The sequence below is a fragment of the Meles meles genome, chromosome X, assembly GCF_922984935.1.
Source record: "Meles meles chromosome X, mMelMel3.1 paternal haplotype, whole genome shotgun sequence".
Taxonomy (NCBI): domain Eukaryota; kingdom Metazoa; phylum Chordata; class Mammalia; order Carnivora; family Mustelidae; genus Meles; species Meles meles.
Window position 1 is genome coordinate 86762035 of NC_060087.1, and position 6626 is coordinate 86768660.

Consider the following 6626-nt stretch of genomic DNA (forward strand, 5'->3'; position numbering starts at 1 on the left):
TTTACACTCAGAATCTATGTCACCATTCTGGAAAAAAAAAAAGAAAACTTGTATTAATAATCTGTGAACTTCCATTTAAGGGGATGTTTATTTTTACTGTATCATCAAAACTTTGTAAGAACATGAATATAAAAAAACAAAATTATATCACTGATTCTTTAAAATGGTAGATTATGTATGAATCAGAAATGTTTCTTCTGTTTTTCATAATTTCTTTTTTTTAATTTCTTTTCATTGTTCATGCACCACACCCATGCTTCATGCAATACACACCCTCCATAATACCCACCACCAGGCTCACCCAAACTCCCACCTCTCTCCCCTCCAAATCCTCAGTTTGTTTCTCATAATTTCTATTATATGGTCATATTCCTTTTTTTCTTTTCAAATTCTTATTTATATTCTAGTTAGTTAATGTGCAGGACAATATCAGTTTCAGGAGTAAAATTCAGTGATGCATCACATAGATACAACACCCAGTGCACATCATAACAAGTACCCTCCTGTGGCACCTGGGTGGCTCAGTTGGTTAAGCTTCTGCCTTTGACTCAGGCCATTATCTCAGGGCCCTGGGATTGAGCCCCACATCAGGCTCCCTGCTCAGAAGGGAATCCTTCACCCTTTCCCTCTGGCCATCTCCTGCTTGTTTTCTCTCTCTCTCCCAAATCAATAAGTAAAATATTTTAAAAAGTCAAGTGCCCTCCTTAATAACCATCACCCATCTAGCCCATCCCTTTCCCCCTTTGCTTCCCTCCCTCCCTCCTTTCCTCCCATCCGCTCCTCCTCAGTTTGTTCCTGATCATTAAGAGTCTCTTATGGTTTGTTTCTCTCTCTTTCCTCCCCCCATACATTCAACTGTTTTGTTTCTTAAATTCCACATATGAGTGAGATCATATTTTTGTCTATCTGACTGACCGATTTTGTTTAGTGTACTACAGCCTAGCTCCAACCATCTTGTTGCAAATGGCAAAATTTCAGTCATTTTGATGGCTGAATAATATTCCATTATATGTATACACACACAGGCACACATGTACCACTTCTTTGTCCATTCATCAGTTGATGGACATTTGGGCTGTTTCCATAATTAGGCTATTGTTGATAATGTTGCTATAAACATCGGGGTGCATGTATGCCTTTGAACCTGTATTTTTGTATCCTTTGGGTAAATACCTAATAGTGCAAGTGTTGGATCTTAGAGTCATTCTATTTTTTTCATTCTGAGGAATCGCTACACTCTTTCCCAAAGTGGCTGCACTGGTTTGCATTCCCACCAATAGTTTAAGAATGTTCCTCTTTCTCAGCACCCTCACCAACACCTGTTGTAGCTATGTTGTTAATTTTAGTCATTCTGACAGGTGTGAGGTGGTATCTTGTTATGGTTTTGACTTGTATTTCCCTGATGATGAGTGATGTTGATAATCTTTGCCTATGTCTGTTTGCCATCTGGATGTCCTCTTTGGAAAAATGTCTCGTCATGTCTTCTGCCCGTTTATTGATTGGATTATTTGTTTTTTGGGGTGTTGAGTTTAATAAGTTTTAATATAGTTTGGATACTAACCCTTTATTAGATATGTCATTTGCAAATATCTTCTCCATTCCATAGGCTGCCTTTTTGTTTTATTGATTATTTCCTTCACCACGCAGAAGCTTTTTGTCTTGAGGAAGAATCAATAGTTCAATTTTTGCTTTTCTTTCTCTTGCCTCTGGGGCCATGTTTAGTAAGAAGTTTCTGAGACTGAGACCAAAGGGGATGCTGCCTGTGTTCTTCTCTATGATTTTTATGTTTTCCTGTGTCACATAAAGGTCTTTTGTCCATTTTGAATTTATTTTTGTGTATGGTATAAGAAAGTGCCCCAGTTTCATTCTTCTACATGTTGTTGTCCAGTTTTCCCAACACTATTTGTTAAAGATACTATCTTTTTCCCCTTGGATATTCTCATGCTTTGTTGAAGATTAATTAACTGTAGCATTGACGGTCCATTTCTGAGTTCTCTATTTTGTTCCATTGACCTATATGTCTGTTTTTGTGCCAGTACCATACTGTCTTGATGACTACAGCTTTGTAATATAGCTTGAAGCCCGGAACCATGATGACTCCAGCTTTTCTCTTCTTTTTCAGGATTGCTTGGCTATTTGGGGTCTTTTGTGGTTCCATGCAAATTTTAGGATTATTGTTCTAGCTCTGTGATAGGGATTACATTAAATGTGTAGATTTCTTTGGGTATTATAGACATTTTAACAATGTTCTTCCAATCTAGGAGCATGGAATCTTCCCATTTCATTGTGTCCTCTTCAATTTCTTTCACAATGTTTTATAGTTTTCAGAGTACAGATTTGATTAGGTTTATTACTAGATATCTCATGGTTTTTGTGTCCTCTTTGTGTCCTCTTAAACTTCCTTCATAAGTGTTTTGTAGTTCTCAGAATACTGATTTGGTTAGGTTTCTTACATTATCTTACGGTATTTGGTGTAATTATAAATAGGATTGATTCCTTGATTTCTTTTTCTGCTGCTTCATTATTGGTGTATAGACATGCAACAAATTTCTGTGCATTGATTTTATATCCTGCAACTTTGCTGAATTCATGTATTAGTTCCTTGCAAATGGATACCTCTTATTTCTTTTTGTTGTCTGATTGCTGAGGCTAGGGCTTTCTGTACTATGTTAAATAGTAATAGTGAGAGCAGACATCCCTATCTTGTTCCTAACCATAGAGGAAAAGCACTGTTTTTCCCCATGGAGAATGATTTTCACTATGGGTCTTTCATATATGATAAGGGGATGTTTAGAACTAACAAAGGACTCTTCTAGTTCTTGAATCAAACTCAGCATTAACAAGGCCACATCCTCAACTGAAGAAAGGAAGTCTGATCAGTGCCCACATTACCAGGGACAAAATATCTGCCTTCAGCTTTCTAGGATACAAAAGTCCATTTCCTTGAAGTCTAATCTCAAATTCTTCTTTAATGCCATTTTTAATGGGTTGTTTAATGTTTTTTTTTTCTCTTTTGACTTTTTAATACTTACTGGAAAAGACTAGTTTTTAAACTTTTTAAACATTAATGTGATAAACATAAAATTAGGAAGACTAGTTTATTGAATCCCATGTATCTATGACACAGCTTCAACAATTATTTAATGGGCTGTTTTGATACTGAGTTTGAACCAGGGACTGTGACCAAAAATCTCATTTATATTAATTTGTATATAGCTATTAAAATGGTTGTTCTGGGATAAGAATTTAGCCCATCTACCTCCAGAACCAATGCATTTAAATATGACATAAAACTGTGTATACATATATGTGCTAAAGTAATTTAGTTATTTTTTTTCCTGAATGCTCTTATGAGGTCATTTTTAGTTCCTTGTTGCAGATTTCAAATTTTCCACATTAGGATATGTTTCTTCTATAATCCCCATAAAATGCATAATATTAAAAATTGAATTAAAGCCTCAGATTGTACCATGGACATAACCCTTTCAACTTATATTTTGTTTTTTTTTAAAGTGATCTGAGACAGTAGTATGGTAGATATTAATCAAAAGCCCAATTATTATTTGGTGGTGGTACTTGCAGCCTGTTAAAAGAAGTTAACTACATTTTGTAACTGAAAGAAGTAATGGGAACACCCCTGAACCTTTTGCTTCAGAACCTAAAATGTACAATTACTTCCAAGTTGAGCCTAGTGAGAAGTCTTGTGATCCTTTTGTGATATTTCTTCCCTTCTTATTCAGCCTAATCCTTGTAGTATATTACTCTTGCTAATGTCCTTATCTAATTCTAGATTCTTCTCGTCACTAAACTGGTCCAGAAAACCCCTCATTCCTGGCTCAATCTAACCAATGCTTTCTGTGCTGCAACTGTGACTAAATTAGAGAAAATCATACCTTTATCAGGACCAGTGCCACAACCAGTGCATGGTCTATAGCCTCATCTAGGTTCTTCAGAGCTGCTAGGAAGACTTTACATATCCCTATTCAGCTTTATCTACTACTGAATTTCCATGGTAGCTCTTCCAGATACTCATCACTCATCTCAAGCTATATTCCCCCATTCAAGCATATTCTCTCACCTTTTACTTCACTGTTAGACTTGACTTTCTAGCTCTATACTTGCAGATGAGTGTGTGTACACCTCTCTCTTTCCTTTCATTCCCATACTCATCTAATTCTTAGGATTTTGTTCAAAGTAAATAATCCCACTGGATTCTCTGCTTAGAAATTTTATATCCTTCATGATCCTCATAGGCAAATAGATTAATATTAGACAGTAAGAAGGACCCCCCCATTTTAACCAAAGGGGAAGATGAATATAGATATACATGGGCCAAAGGTTTCATGAAAGAAGTTGAGAGAGATTCCTTTAAAAAAAAAGATTTTATTTATTTATTTGACATGAGAGAGAGAGAGAGAAAGAGATCACAAGTAGGCAAAGAGGCAGGCAGAGAGAGAGCTGAGCAGAGACCCCAGTGCAGGGCTTGATCCCAGGTCCCTGAGACCATGATCTGAACAGAAGGCAGAGGCTTAACCCACTGAGCCACCCAGGCACCCCAAGACAGAGAGTTCATCTAACTTTTGTTCTTTAATATCTTTAACTTTTTTCTTATCATCTGTCCTTCTTTTCCATTGAAACTTTCTAGAAAAATTCAGTTCTTGATCAACTTAACTGTCCATTGCTTCCACTCTTATACCTGAGCACAGCTGGAAAAAAATTCGCACAGCTGTGTAGATTGGTTTCACTTATAAATTCATGACCTCTCACCTCATTTGAACCCTCAGTGTTACCTAGATATTCTGTGTTCACTAATGACATCTTTCCCTCAAGCTCCAAATTGGCTATTTCAAACTTCCTTTCCAACTACCTCCTCACTCATTCAGCAGATGACAATATTCTGTTTCCTGTAAAAACAGAAATCAAATGAAAGCTCCCTCAAGCAAAGATGAGACAATTATTAACACCAGGGAAAACAAAAACTTGTACAAGAAAGGAAATTAAATTATACTATTTAGTTAGGAAATAAATATTCCTAGTAGTATAAAACTGTGGTATAGCTGAATTTGAAGAATTGAGGGAGGGCAACTGGTCATTCCCTTCCATAATAGGAACTCAATAGACAATATAGATAATATATAATATTGGCTAGTTAAGAAGTAAAACTATGGGCATATTATTTGTAAACATGGAGATGAACAGGGATACTTGGGTGGCTCAGTCAGTTAGGCATCCAACTCTTGATTTTGGCTTAGGTCTTGAATTTAGGGTCATGAAATCAAGCCCTGTGTGGGGCTATGAGCTCAGCAGGGAGTCCACTTGAGATTTTTCCCCCCTCTGCCCCTCCCCCTATACTCTCTCTCTCTCTCTCTCTATCTCTCTTTCTCTCTCAAAAAAATAATAATAAATAGGTGAATCTTTTAAAAAATACATGGAGATAAATAAGGGAGGAAACAGCTTAAAAAGTTCAAAGTTTTCATTAGGAGGAAGTACTCAGGAGGAGGGAGTAGAGGACTGCTATTTTATGTTAATAAGTCTTGTAGTATTATATAACTATTACTTTGAAAAAATAATTTTCAAAATGTTAAGGTGAACTCTTGTGTGGCACCTTGGAGGCAGTAGGCTGTTTTAGGATGAAGCTGAACATCTCTTTACCAGCTGCTGGCTGCCAGAAACTTATTGAAGTGGACAATGAGAGCAAACTTCATAGCTTTTACGAGAAGCATATAACCACAGAAGTTGCTGATGATGCTCTGGGTGAAAAATGGAAGGTTACATGGTCTGAATTGGTGGTAGCAATGACAAATAAGACTTCCTCATGAGACAGGGTGTCTTGTCCCATGGTCATGTTCACCAGCTGCTAAGGGCTATTCCTGCTACAGATCAAGGAGGACTAGAGTAAGAAAGCAAAAATCTGTTCATGGTTGCATTGTGGGTGGCAATCTCAGTGTTCTCAACTTGGTCATTGTAAAAAAGGGGGGCAAAGGATAGTCTTGGAAACATTGATACTACTGTGCCTCATCACCTGGAGCACAAAAGGCCTAGCAGAATCTACAAACTTTTCAGTCTTTCTAAAGATGATGTTCACCAGTATGTTGTGAGAAAGCCTCTAAACAAAGAAGGTAAGAAACCTAGAACCAAAGTGCCCAATTCTGCATCTTATTACTCCACGTGTCCTCCAAAACAAATGTCTGTGCATTGCTCTGAAGAAACAGAATACTAAAAAAATAAGGAAGAGGCTGCAGAATATATTGAACTTCAGGCTAAGAGAATGAAAAGAGGCCAAAGAAAAATGCAAGGAACATATTGCCAAGAGATGGAGGCTGTCTTCTTTGAGAGCTTCTACCTCTAAGTCCAAGTCCAGTCAAAAATGACATTTTCGTAAGAGTAACAAATAAATAATATCAGATATAAGAAAATATATAATTAAGGTACAGAGAAATGAGGAGGGTATGATTCATGGTAATGGGTTTGAGTGAGTGTATCTTTTTGTTAGGTATATCAACTTTCACTTAGAAAAATTTCCACTACCTTTTACTCATGGCTGAAGTTCACCTACTTTATGATTTCCCTCTGATAGAAAACTTGGCAGAAACTCTTTTCTAAAAAGAACTGGCTCCTTTAAATAG

At 36.8% G+C, this 6626-nt stretch overlaps 1 pseudogene; it reads left to right on the plus strand.

Annotated features, from left to right (window-relative positions):
* The first annotated feature begins 5630 nt into the window (after nt 1–5630).
* On the plus strand, nt 5631–6371 carry LOC123935130 (annotated as a pseudogene).
* The last annotated feature ends 255 nt before the right edge of the window (nt 6372–6626 follow it).